The sequence below is a fragment of the Heterodontus francisci genome, chromosome 25, assembly GCF_036365525.1.
Source record: "Heterodontus francisci isolate sHetFra1 chromosome 25, sHetFra1.hap1, whole genome shotgun sequence".
Lineage (NCBI taxonomy): Eukaryota > Metazoa > Chordata > Chondrichthyes > Heterodontiformes > Heterodontidae > Heterodontus > Heterodontus francisci.
In genome coordinates, this window is record NC_090395.1 from 31,253,228 (window position 1) to 31,267,584 (window position 14,357).

Consider the following 14,357-nt stretch of genomic DNA (forward strand, 5'->3'; position numbering starts at 1 on the left):
GCAAGTACTGAGATATTCAAAATTTAGAATCTATATATTTTGAGTTTTGCCAAAAAACGCTGTTCTTTTTGTATTATATTCTACTCAATGATATTCAACTCAAGATTTAAGTGGAAATTGTTATTGAGGGCAAGGAAAATAACTTGCGTGTGATTTTGGCTATGCAACTTACTTCAACATTTTAACTCAATTAGCTCTTACCCCATCTGCTGCTGTATATTTTGTTTTAGGTATTTTGCAAAGTTCTAGTTGTAAACGGGACATTAAAAAACTAAAACTAGCATGCAGGCGCAGCAAGCAATTAGGAAGGTAAATGGTATGTTGGCCTTCATCATAAGGGGATTTGAGTACAGGAATAAACATGTCTTGCTGCAATTGTATAGAGCCTTGGTGAGACTGCACCTGGAGTATTGTGTACAGTTTTGGTCTGCTTATCAAAGGAAGGATATACTTATCATAGAGGGAGTGCAACATAGGTTCGCCAGACAAATCCCTGAGGTGGCAGGGTTGTCTTATGAGGAGAGATTGAGGAAACTAGGCCTATATTCTCTAGAGTTTCAAAGAATGAGGGGTGATCTCATTGAAACTTACTAAATTCTTATAGGGCATGACAGGGCAGATGTAGTTAGGATGTTTCCCCTGGCTGGTGAGTCAAGAACCAAGGGACATTGACTCAGAATAAGGGGTAGGCCATTTAGAACAGAGATGGGGAGGAATTCATTCACTCAGAGGATGGTGAATCTTTGGAATTCTCTACCCCAGAGGGCAATGGAAGCTCAATCATTGAGCATTTTATTGGCAGAAAACCGATAGATTTCTGGATACTAATGACATCAAGGGATACAGGGATAGTGCAGGAAAGTAGCATTGAGACAGATGATCAGTCATGATCTAATTGAATGGCAGAGCAGGCTCAATGGGCTGAATGGCCTACTCCTGCTCCTATGTTCCTTTGTTCCTATTAAAACTTCTGAAGAGTGATTAGTCTGCAAATTCTATATCTCCAATATCACAAGCCCTTTTTGTTCATTATCAATGACATCATTACTTAACTAACTTTTCCTTGATTAACTTTTCGCCAGAGTACTCAAACACATACTACCACACAGATAGTGAGGAGATAAATTCTATATCTATGCCAGTATTACATAACAAGGTCATTAGTGTCCAAACCAACTCAGACTCTACATCCTGGAAGTTAGTTTTGACAATTTTGAATTGCTTAATGGGCAAAGGGAAAGATACCTATGCCTAAAGATGGAGACCAAAGGATAGCACTAAATTAGTCCTCAGGCCTCATCTACATAATCACAGCAAGCTGCCAGCACCTATTACACCTCAAAAGGCAACTCAGTTAGCCGAAGAATTTAATATCAAACTGCTAACCTCACTGGCAACATCCTTCAGGTAAGTCCTGGGTGGGAGGGATAATAGCAGGAGACCATTCCTGACTCTACATAAATTTTTTTTAAAAAGCTAGCTTATCTTTTTGGTTGTGTTCACTGGCTAAGCCACAATAGTGTTAAAAAAACCTAACCAGAGCAGTCCTGATACTGGTGCTCCTCAAGCAGCCCACTTTGGCAGAGGTATCAAATACCAGGCATTAGGCTCCTCATTAGCATCAGCAAGGAGCTTAATGCATGTTTTAGGCAGCTGTCCAGATGCCTGAAAAATGGTCATACAATTTCAGAGGTCCCTAGACCCCAAAATTGGACCTTCTGATGCCTGTAAAACGAGTGTAATTAGATCTAGTTTCTACCCCTATATATATCAATAATTTAGCCCTTACCTTTTGATTAGTGTGCTCTTTCTTCCCTTTTACATAATCTAAGTTTTTGGACCATGAGGTGTTGAATGAGTAACTTCATGAATGGGAGGAGGTTGAGTGAAGAAATCTTCTCCCACCATCTCACCAACCAATATTCATTATAATAAACCCTTCCAAGCGATGGTTCTTTGCATTGGATCCAATTGAATAGGCTGAATGTGACACTTTCACTGTGTGCTGTTTCCAGTCTTGTCTCTGTGCTCTGACAATGTCTTCTGGCATACTGGTGTGATATTATATCAGATTACTTGCAATTTCTCCAATTGAAATTTTACATAACTAAATGCTCAGGGTTCCATGGTAGATTTATTTATGTCAAAAATTTTACATTTACATTTCACTGCTGGTAACTTCTGCACAATTCTACTTTGTAATCTGCATTAAACACCAGTGTTTGAAGTGAGTAGATGATGGAAAACTCAGCACTGGAAACACATCTCTGGGAATTACATTTCTATAGTTGGGCAAATTATAAATGCAAGTAGTTGCATTGTACACCCTGAAAGTGAAACAAGTTCTAACATTTTTCTGCTTTTAGTTCTTGGTGCATTCATCTCACTAATTCTAGGATTTACTAATAGTGATATTCCTCCATGTCAAATCCCACATGTTTTAAAAGCTATTGGTCACCAGTAATGATATCTCCTTGTGTGTCTCGGTCTAAAATTTTGCTTGTTAACGCACCTGTGAAGCATCTTGAAACATTTCACTGCATGAAATGTAAATACAAGCTGTTTGCCTCAGGGATTAATCATTGATGTTAGTATTAATAGAGCAAATTTGGCCAATCTCAACTGGTATTGGTTTCATCTTTCAGAAATGAATTAGCAGTCACGTAACTGATACGTGTAAGGCCTGGCAATATAAAACCAGGTTGCAGACCGTGCAATTCCAGGGCTACTATATCTCATTCGCACACAGGAAGAACTCTGCCCAAACTTGTAGGCATGCTCCTGGAGAAGAGAGAGACACTCTGCCAAGGACAGATGTCAACATATCTGGCAGGAGATGATCAGCAAGGTGAATCCCTGGCCTGCCTGTGCCATGGATGATGTCAGAAGAAGATTAAAATTGTGCAAATGTTCAAGGTGAGCCAGCATTAACATATAAAAGAAGGGACAAGGATAGATAGATCTTGGGATGTATGGCAAGTTGATTGTACTGCAAGTAGCAAGTGATTGGCCGTGACTCTTTAGATAGCACTCTCTCCTCTGAGTTAGAAGGTTGTGGATCCAAGTCGCACTCCAGGACTTGAGCATAAAACATCAAGTCTGACAATCCAGTGCAGTACTGAGGGAGAGTTGCACTGTTGAAGGTGCTGTCTTTCGGATGAAACGCTTAGCTGAGGCCATGTCTGCATTTTCAGGTGGAGGTAATTTTGACAGGTGGACAGTATTTTGAAGAAGACCAGGAAAGTTACCATGGTGGCCTAGCCAATATTTATCACTCAATCAATCGTACAAAAACAGACTGTCTGGTCATCATCACATTGCTATCTGTGGGAGCTTATTAAATTAGCTGCAGCATTTCCGACATTGCAACTATGACTACACTTCCAAAGTACTTCATTGTTTGTAAAGCGCATTGGGAGGTCCTGTGGTTGTGTAAGCTGCTATGTAAATGCAAGTCTTTTCCATAAGCAGTGAGTGTACATCTCTCAAGATGCTCACGCTGCTACAAGATGCATCTTAGTTGTCAAATGTGGGAACCATGGGGGCCAACTTTGAGTCTTGAGGAGCAAGACTACCACTACCACAGGCATACCTCAAAATGAGGTGTCAACCTGGTGAAGCTACAACCCAGGTCTTCTTGCGTGCCAAACAGAGTAAGCGGCATGCGATAGACAGGGCTAAACAATCCCGTAACCTACGGATCAGATCTAAGCTCTGCAGTCTTGCCACATCCAGTACTGAATGGTGGTGAATAATTAAACAACTAACTGGAAGAGGAGGCTCCACAAATGTCCCAATCCTCAATGATGGAGGAACCCAGCACATCAGTGCAAAAGACAAGGCTGAAGCATTTGCAACAATCTTTAGCCAGAAGTGCTGATTTGATGATCCATCTCGGCCTCCTCCTGAAGTCCCCAGAATCACAGATGCCAATCTTCAGCCAATTCGATTCACTCCATGTGATATCAAGAAACGACTGAAGGCACTGGATACTGCAAAGGCTATGGGGCCTGACAACATTTTGGCAAATAATACTGAAGACCTGTGCTCCAGAACTTGCTGCGCCCCTAGCCAAGCTGTTCCACTACAGCTACAACACTGGCATCTACCCGGTATTGTGGAAAATTGCCCAGGTATGTCCTGTCCACAAAAAGCAGGGCAAGTCCAACTCGGCCAATTACCGCCCTATCAGTTTACTCTCGATCATCAATAAAGTGATGGAAGGTGTCGTCGACAGTGCTATCAAGCAGCACTTGCTTAGCAATAACCTGCTCAGTGACACTCAGTTTGGGTTCTGCCAGGGCCACTCAGCTCCTAACCTCATTACAGCCTTAGTTTTAATAGACAAAACAGCTGAACTCAAGAGGTGAGGTGAGAGTGACTGCCCTTGACTTCAAGGCAGCATTTGACCGAGTGTGGCATCAAGGAGCCCTAGCAAAACTGAGGTCAATGGGAATCAGGAGGAAAACTCTCCGGTGGTTGGAGTTGTACCTGGTGTAAAGGAAGATGGTTGTGGTTGTTGGAGGTCAATCATCTCAACTCCCGGACTTCACTGCAGGAGTTCCTCAGGGTAATGTCCCAGGCCCAACCATCTTCAGCTGCTTCATCAATGACTTTCCTTCAATCATAAGGTCAGAAGTTGGGATGTTCGCTGATGGTTGCACAATGTTCAGCACCATTCATGACTCTTCAGATACTGAAGCAGTCCGTGCAGAAATGCAGCAAGACCTGGACAATATCCAGGCTTGGGCTGATAAGTGGCAAGTAATATTCGCGCCACACAAGTGTCAGGCAATGATCATCTCCAACAAGAGAGAATCTAACCATCTCCCCTTGGCATTCAACGGCATTACGATCACTGAATCCCCCACTATCAATATGCTGGGGGTTACCATTGACCAGAAATTGAACTGAAGTAGCCATATAAATAGCATAGCGACAAGAGCAGGTCAAAGGCGAGTAACTCACCTCCTGTCTCCCCAAAGCCTGTCCACCATCTACAAGGCACAAGTCAGGAGTGTGATGGAATACACTCCACTTGCCTGGACTGGTGCAACAACACTCAAGAAGCTCAACACCATCCAGGACAAAGCAGCCCGCTTAATTGGCACCCCATCCACCACCTTCAACGTCACTCCCTCCACCACTGACGCACAGTGGCAGCAGTGTCTACAAGATGCACTGCAGCAATGCACCAAGGCTCCTTAGACAGCACCTTTATAACCCGTGACCTATAACACCCAAAAGGACAAGGGCAGCAGATGCATGGGAATACCACGCCTGCAAGTTCCCGTCCAAGTCACACATCATCCTGACTTGGAACGATATTGCCATTCCTTCACAGTCTGGGGTCAAAATCCTGGAACTCCCTTCCTAATAGCACTGAGGGTGTACCTACCCAACATGGACTGCAGTGGTTCAAGAAGGCAGCTCACAACCACCTACTCAAGGGTAATTAGGGATGGGCAATAAATGCTGGCCTAGCCAGCGATGCCCACATCCCATGAATGAAATAAAAAAAACAAAGAACCCTGCAAGAGGGGTTGCAGCAGCTCATGCGGATGCATCATTCTGCATTCCAATGGACCCATGCTTCGCATAAGGACATACCTTCCTGCAGACTGAAGTAGGCAGGTGCACTGAGTTTGGTGGTTGGCTGCCAGGTCAGCAGCAATCCTGTGTGGACACTGAGCCCAGCTGTGTCAGTAACCACTTGGATGTGGGCATGATATCTTGGGATGTTCTGGGGACTGATCCCACTGGGCTGGAATTCATGGGCCCCCCGAGACAGGGTTCGAAGTGGGGGGGCCCTTAGAATTGTGACGGGAGGCGGGACGTAGAGGGCTCATCGCCTCCCCATCGCAAAGTAATTTTGTCGGGGGTGGGATAGGCTGATGATGGCTTCTCCGTCCAGAGGTCAATTGAGGCCCTTTAGTGGCCTATTAATGGTCACTTCAGGGCCTCTTCCTCCTCTTCCTGCCATTGCTGGGATTTAACCAGCGGCGTTGATGGGGGGGAGGGTGGTGGTAGAGTAGCCTCCACTATACAGGGAGATAGTCCAGTAATAGGACCCCTGCTGGGAAAAACTCCGCCTCCCTGAAATTCCCTCCCCCTGCACTTAACGCCCACCCTCCCACCTCCACTCACCAGGGCCTTCTGGACTGGCCCCAGCGATCCCACTTCACCTATCTCTGGTGCGGCTCTCCAGCACTGGCCCTGGGTCTGAGGCTTCTGCTCTACTGGCATTAGCCACTGCTCCTGGTGGCACTGCTGATACTGCTGAACTGCTGGCTCCGTGATTGGCCAGCAGTTCTTGGAAGCAGGATCCCTGTCTTTAAAGGTACAGGGATCCTTGCACCAGGCACTTAAGAATGTAAGATCGCACCGGGGGTGGGGGATGGGGCGCGTGGGGATGGGAAAGGCTGAGGCAGGAGTCCCTCCACCTTCTCGGGCACCACAAAATCCAGCCTGTTTCAGGATAAGTAGAAGCAGAGAGCCGCCTAGTTTCCTATGATTAGATAGGAACATTTCAGAGCCATCAGCAGTTAGAATATCCCAGGGACCAAAATACTTAGAAATAGATTAAAACCCATAGGCTTCAGAGGGAGAACTAGAATTACAAAAGCACAGTTGTGCCACACTAAGAGACAATTGACCTCTGATCTACAGTGAATTCCTTTTGCAATGTCGTCAAATATGGCAGCCGAATTTTATCTCATCAGTGTTGTCCTGAGGGAGTGCTGCATTGTCAGAGATGCTGCCTTTTGGATAAAACATTAAACTGATGGCTGCTCAGGATGTGGGTTGCACTTATTGCCCATCCTTAGTTCCTGTAAAAGTGATCATGGCCACTTTCTAGCTATTGATTTTTTAGGCTAATTTAAAAGGGACTTTTTAATTTAAAAGTATGAGACTGGAGTTAGTGAAGGCCAGTCTGATTCACTTCCCCAAAGCAATGAATGAACCAGCTGAATTTTTAGGACAATCAGTTTTCATGCTCTTCTGCAGATTTAATTAATTCAGTTTCATAACTTGCACATGGTAAGATTTGCATTCTGAGTTGCTAGCTCCGTGTCATAAGCACTTTGCAACTAGTTCGCCCACAGCTTTATATTAGTTACTGGACAAAAAAATTCCTTTATTCTATTCAAAGAAGAGCAAAGAGTCTCCCAGCATTCTGGGCAACAATTCACCTACAATCAACACCACCAGAAGCAGATTAACCTATCAGTGGCGCAGTGGTTAGCACCGCAGCCTCACAGCTCCAGGGATCCGGGTTCAGTTCTGGGTACTGCCTGTGCGGAGTTTGCAAGTTCTCCCTGTGTCTGTGTGGGTTTTCGCCTGGTGCTCTGGTTTCCTCCCACAGCCAAAGACTTGCAGGTTGATAGGTAAATTGGCCATTGTAAATTGCCCCTAGTGTAGGTTGGTGGTAGGGAATATGGGATTACTGTAGGGTTAGTATAAATGGGTGGTTGTTGGTCGGCACAGACTTGGTGGGCCGAAGGGCCTGTTTCAGTGCTGTGTCTCTAAATAAATAAATAAATATAATTCCACTTAGTTGCTGTTGCCGATTGCCAGACCTTATTTTGGGCAAATGGCAGCTGTGTCTGCCTATGTAACAGCGGTGACCACAGTTCAAAATGAATAAATTGCAGATTAGAGAATCAGGGCTACAATCTGACATGCGGTCCCTTTGAGGGTAGCTTCCTTATTGGAAGCACAGGATTTCTTCATAAAATGAATTGCTTCACAGTGCGTGATAGCATAAGCCCTTACCTACATTCTGCAGCACATCCAGCCTTGTTGCACCCCTTGCTGCCCATATTGGAAAGTTCAGCACTTTGGGGCCTCATCCATCTGGGTGCACAATAGCACCTGCCTGTATGCCTGAGGGGTAGGGGCCCCTAGAGGGAGGTCCATGTGCCTCATTCCCCTCTCACCTAGCCACTGCTGCACTAAGCCCATGGCTCGAGTGATGAAATGCAGGTCAGAGCGCATATGGGTCGAGTGATCTATCTGGCTCTTCATGACAGTCGCCAACCTCTCCATGGATGAAGCCATGTGCTCACATGCCTGAGACATGGCAGAACTCATGGCTTGCATGGACTTCTCCATCGCCCGCGCAAAGTGCACATGACCTCTGGCATCTTGGAGATATGTTCGGCTACCTTTTGCTGCATGTCTGGCAGGCTTCTTGTGACCGTTATCAGAGGCCTGTCATCAGCGTGGGTCTCAGCAGGGGTCTGGTCCCTGAATGGCAGGGGACCCGGCTGTCACAATCTCCGTCCGCTGCTGTAATGTGTGCATGTTGTGATCACCAGATTGTGACCCTGATTCTAAATACAACTTCTCTGTGACCCGTGTGGGTGGAACTGTGCTGGCAGAGGTTGATGAAGAAGGAAGTGATGGCACATCCTCTGGGAGAGTGGTGTCATCATCCCAATGCCTGGCATACCTGCCCACACGCAATTTAAAATTGTTGTTGACCCTATGAGAGTGGTCTCATTGTCCTCTGAGGTGGAGTCTTCAGATTCTTCACATGATTGAGGCCTGGGCCTGGGATTGTGATGAACTGCAGTGGGGAACAAACAGAACCACTTTAAGGTGCATCACAATGTGAGAGCTACACATCTCTTCGCATTCTGCCTGTGTCCCACATACCATCACAGGTTCAATGCATTTCAATGCTTATGCTTGGCCTTTTCATCCTCGTCGTCTGCTACTGTTCTTCCTCCCTCCTCTCCCGAGAGCTGCAGAGCCTCTTCCTGAGCAGGGATATGCAATCTCAGGTCAGGAACACTACCTCCAGTCTTAGATCTTTCTCTCGCATTATGTCTCTGCTTGTCCTGCATGACAAAGTGCAGGGTCATTTACATCTCAAGTTACATCTTACCCCATTATCTGCACGCATCCCCATCACACATGCTGTCCTGTGAATCGCACGTTGCATCCAAGCGCTCACATATGCCAGACTTTCACACGATTTGGCCTCAATTGCCATGCAGCAGTGAAGCTAACCACCCATCCACCTGCCTGGCAAACCTGCCCTCATGCAATTAAAAATTGTTGTTGACCCTATGAGAGACACTTCAGTAGGATGCGACCATTATGCTTAGCCTGGCGGCTCAGAGCAGGTCATTGATAGGCGGCACAGTGGCGCAGTGGTTAGCACCGCAGCCTCACAGCTCCAGCGACCCGGGTTCAATTCTGGGTACTGCCTGTGTGGAGTTTGCAAGTTCTCCCTGTGTCTGCGTGGGTTTCCTCCGGGTGCTCCGGTTTCCTCCCACATGCCAAAGACTTGCAGGTTGATAGGTTAATTGGCCATTATAAATTGCCCCTGGTGTAGGTAGGTGGTAGGGAAATATAGGGACAGGTGGGGATTTGGTAGGAATATGGATTTAGTGTAGGATTAGTATAAATGGGTGGTTGATGGTCGGCACCGACTCGGTGGGCCGAAGGGCCTGTTTCAGTGCTGTATCTCTAAACTAAAATTGATCTGTTTCCTACACTGCCCCCTGGATTCTCTGATGGACCCCATGGTTGCTCATTTCCTTTGCCAGCTCCGTCCAGGCCGCCTTGGTCAGGCGGAAGGGTCTTTTGGTGCCAGAATGGGATAAAAGCACCACCTGCCTTTCCCTAATGGCCTGGAGGAGAACCTGCAGGGAGGCATCGCTGAACTGTGGGGCCGGTCTATGTCTACTCACAGACAATGGATGTAATGAAAGGAGGTCAAAGATAATAAATAACAATAGAAGAATAAATGATGGGAGGAGAAGTATGAGTGGGGGTGAGGGACAAAAGCTGCTGCTCGGAAAAAATGGATACTTGACTAAGGTTCTGGAGCTCACCAGGAGCATTCTGGTTGTGATACAGAGCCTCTCTATTCGTCCAGGGGGCTATTTTAAAGCCCAGCTATACCTTCTACATTGTTAAACGACGGCGATTTTCACCAATGAAAAGCTTTCTCCGACACATGATCACATATTTCTCCCGTGTCCGCCGCCGCCAGCCCTTGATATTTTAATTTTAATCATGTGGGAACCGGCTGCTGACACAAAAGCGGAAGTGCCTCCCACTTCCACTTCCACTGTCGGGAACGGTGTGCCACTAATAAAATATCGCCCTATGACTGAAATCAAGTCTTGATCTGACTCTGGTACACGGAAATATGATACCCCTCTTTTGGGTGGCAACCACATACTCTTAGCCTCGATATTGCTGTGATGAATGGAGTTTAAAACAGGTTGAGAGGTTCTTTGGACCTCCTGGGCTCTTTGTAATTTAGGCAGAGTTCTTTTTTTAATGTTTCAAAGGTCTGGCTGTTCCACTTCTACTCTCTGGAAACATTGTCAAATGTGCAGGAAATGAAGCTCTCCAGACGTGTGCAAGTATGCAAGCACAGAGGGTTCTGGTGGTGGTGAAAATGATGTTCACAGCAACAGGAAAGTAGTCTTCCCAACTACAAAGCTCTCTCTGAGGTACCAGTGGTTCAGGCCAGTATTGCAGCCTAATACGAACCAAGTTGTATCTCCACAGTTACCATTACTTCTCCACATTTGGAAGAGATCCATAACTCCTAATTGCTGCACAGGTGATCATTCTGATCTTTAAAGCAACAGTGTTTTTGGAGCTCCTTGTTCTCGGTGAGATACACACTGGTTGGTTCAGTGAATACCATCCCCAGAGACTCAGGCAGCTTGCAAATTCTGGAATATTTTACTATTAATTCACATATACACATATAAATGTTTATATCTTCCTTGATGTGAAGAATCAATTCACACAGCAGTGACATGTTTGCTACTCCAGTGGAATAAGTTGCATGTTAAACATGTTGGAAAGCGTGTTAGCTGCAATAACATTGCAAACAGCTTACAATGATAGAAACTAACATAGTCACAGGTGAAGCAATGTTGACAAATTTAGCCATTTAATGTATATTAAATGCTAATCATGGTTGTACTTTGGCTTTAGAGACTGCTTTACATTCCTCTGGAGCATGAAAGAGGAGCGAGCTTGTGGAATTTTTCCATTGTTTATATGATAATTGCATATATTTGAGCTTTCCCACTGTACCTCAGTAGCACTATAAGTATTCCAAGATGTAGGGAACTGTGTGCCAGATAGTTGCTGAGAAAGAGCTAGACAGTTTTACAAAACATTGAAGAATGGCTCATCTTTCAGCTTGAATTCCCATTTGGCCCTTTTAAAGACGCCTGCGTATTTTTGGTTGACAGAATGTTGTTAAGGATTTCATATGATTTTCTTATCGCATTATTAGGCCATAGAGTCAAGGAAAGATCGTAAGCAGGTTTGGATATTTAGATTGTACATTGGCCTTGGTAGAGGATTAGATAGTCCAAGGATCAATTAGGTTTTGAAGTAAAGCAAAGAAAGATCTACATTTATATAGCACCCTTCACACCTCGGGATGTCCCACTTTTACAGACAGTGAAGTAGTTTTGAAGTGTACTCACTGCTTAGCGCTGGAGTACCGTAGGGCAGAATGATAGTTGAAACTTTTATTGGCCATCGAGTGCAATCGTTTCCTAAATGAAATGAAGGTATTGGATTTGAGACTGCAGAACACTTTAGCAATCGAGAGCTCCTATTTTCTGATTGGTAGAGGACTAACATTGACTAGGAGTTCATTAACTTTATTTGAGGCTGGTTCAAATTGTTCCAATGAATTAAATTCAGGTTTTTGCAGTGTCAAGCCAGGTTTATACAGTGCTGCAGCATACATTGGGTTCCCTTACATCGTCTTTATTTAAATGCACTGATAGTACAGACACTACCAAGCGTGTTCTTCAAAACTCTGCATCGTAACGGCCATGAGCAACACAGAATACAGAACTCTCTCCTACCTCTGACTGTCCCAATTGCTGCCAGGCAGCTGGCCAAATGATACAGTAGCTATCAAACTGAGCTACTTAGCTTGCCGATGTTGCAGCATTTTGAAACCAATTGCAGTTCTTAATCTGTTTGGACCTGTGTAAGCAAACTAGGGACTTGTGGTGTAGATCTCAAAATGAGACTTTGCAGGATAAATTAATTTTTTAAAAACTGCTAGGCTTCAATTTATTGCAAAGATTGCGACAGTTCGTCTGCAAACATCTCGAACATCATCATTCAGTGATATTACAAGATGTGCAATCTCATTACTGATGCTTGAATACAAGGCAATCACAGTAATGATGACTGTACTTTAGTTTGTAAACTGCTGAGTGATCATTTAGCGGCTGCTAATATCTAGGGTGCTTTTAGATTTTGCAAATGCTGCTAATTTCGTTGAGAATAAACAGAAGGACTGCCATAAACATGCATTGGCACTCCGATCCAGCACCAAGATGTTTTAAGGAGGTATTAAAGGCTTTCACCCTGTAAATGAGAGATAGAATGGAACAAAATGAAGACTGGCTCAATGGAAATTTCAGTGACTAAGACAAACCCAATTTTTCTGTGAACTAATTTTCAGTTGTGTCCCATTGCTACAGTCCTGCAGGATAATTTGCAGAAGGAGTTCATTTTAAAGAGACGGCGTCCCTTTTGTGTAAAGTGCACAAGGGAACTTTTTCTTTGCACACAAACAGCGAAAAATGATTGTCAGGAAATGTCAATGAAACCTTTCCCACATTCATGATGCACTACGACTAGACGCTTCCAGATATAGCATCCCCTGGGAGAAGCAAGAGAAAAACAGGAAAAATCCCAGGGTCAATTAGAGGAGGAAAAAAACTGAGTCCAGAAGATTACATTGACCATGTGTACATTAACGGTTAATCCACTTACTTTGTGATCTCTTTCCCAGCCAAGAATCAGTCTAGCTCCCTCTTGAAGGCCTTCAATAAGTTAGCACACACTTTTTAAAAATGTTGCCTTAATTCGCTTTTGTATCTTGATAATAATGGAGGGCAGCTATTTAGAGTGGCTAGATCGATGACTGCAGCTCCTTTGCTTGCTTATGTTCGGTGTCATCCTTGGCTCATTGATAGCCTTTTTGCAACTGAGTCAGAAGTTCATCAGAAGGTCAGATTGTCATCTCTATCCCCATTCTGCTTCATTTTTCATTGCTGATTTGTTTTTTTCTCCCTCACGTTTGTCTCATTTCCTTTGCTCTCGGACGGCAACTATTCAGGATCCTGCCATTCACAACTCTTTACTTGTCGCATTACCACTTCCTTTGGCCTTGCATCATGAAACTTTTTGGCATTTAGGGCTGAACTTGTGGGCTCCGCCGTGATCAGAGGCAGATGGGGCCCAAAAATACAGCTAATGGCTGGCGTGAGAGTTTCCCGATACCAGCTACGGGATCAGGGGAGGACCAGATTGTGATCCCGCCACATCCTCCATTAAGGCCAATTAAAATGCTTGCTGAGCTCATTAAGAGTTCATTAACAGGGGTTGTTGAGAGTTTCACAGAGGGGTGCATGGGCTACACCTGCTGTCTGGAGCAGACCAGGTGAAAGGAGACAGGTACAAAGTGGGGAGCCAGTCATGGTTATCCCAGGGACTTAGCATGGCCATAAAAGTTTCAACGGTGCACAGGGGTCTTGGACATTGGTAGACAGCTGCCCTTGGCACTGCGCAAGTGTCTAGCAGAGTGGGTAGTCAGCACTTGGGCAATGGAGGGGGCTGTTGCCCTGCTGGCAGAAAAGCAGAAGCACAATTGGAGAACCAGCTGCGAACAAGCAAGTCAGCAGCTGCCAATAGAGGCACCACGCTTGGAATTTGGGCATGGTAACAATGAAGAGCAACACCCTCCACAGGAAGGGCAGAGCCCTGGGCATCAGGAGGGCAGATGAGAAGAACAAGGTGCTGAAAAGACACGGAGGCCATACCACCGACATAGGATCTACCGGTGAAAACAGAGCTACCTTGAGATAACTGAAACCCAGTGCTGCAGGAGACTGTGATTCTCCAGGGAGATGGTCACAGACATCTGTGCCCTCATTACCGAAGAACTCGCACCTTGCAGCACTGGTCACCATGCCCTGCCAGCGTCCGTCAAAGTCAATATAGCCTTGAACGTCTTCACTTCTGGTTCCTTTCAAGGATCAGCTGTGGACCATAGTGACATCTCACGAACTGATAACTTCTTTATAAGAGCTGGACAGTGCATACATTTCATGACAGGCATGGCCTCACAGGCACAGATGACATTGGGCTTCACTGCCCTCGCTGGATTCCCCCAGGTGCAGACCATCATTGATTGCATCTGTGTGGCCATCAAGGTGCCCAGTGACTGGCCAGTAAGATTCATGAACAGGAAGGGCTTCCACTCCCAGGATGAAGGGCATGCTACAGACGTCAGTCTGAGGTACCTGTGCTAACACGTCCATGAAAAATGCAGCCTG

General features: G+C 45.3%; 1 protein-coding gene across 1 annotated transcript in view; it reads left to right on the top strand.

The window, feature by feature from the left end:
- LOC137384071 (synaptotagmin-6-like) overlaps positions 1–14,357 on the top strand; it is a 324,396-nt gene that overhangs the window by 186,371 nt on the left and 123,668 nt on the right. The window lies entirely within an intron of this gene.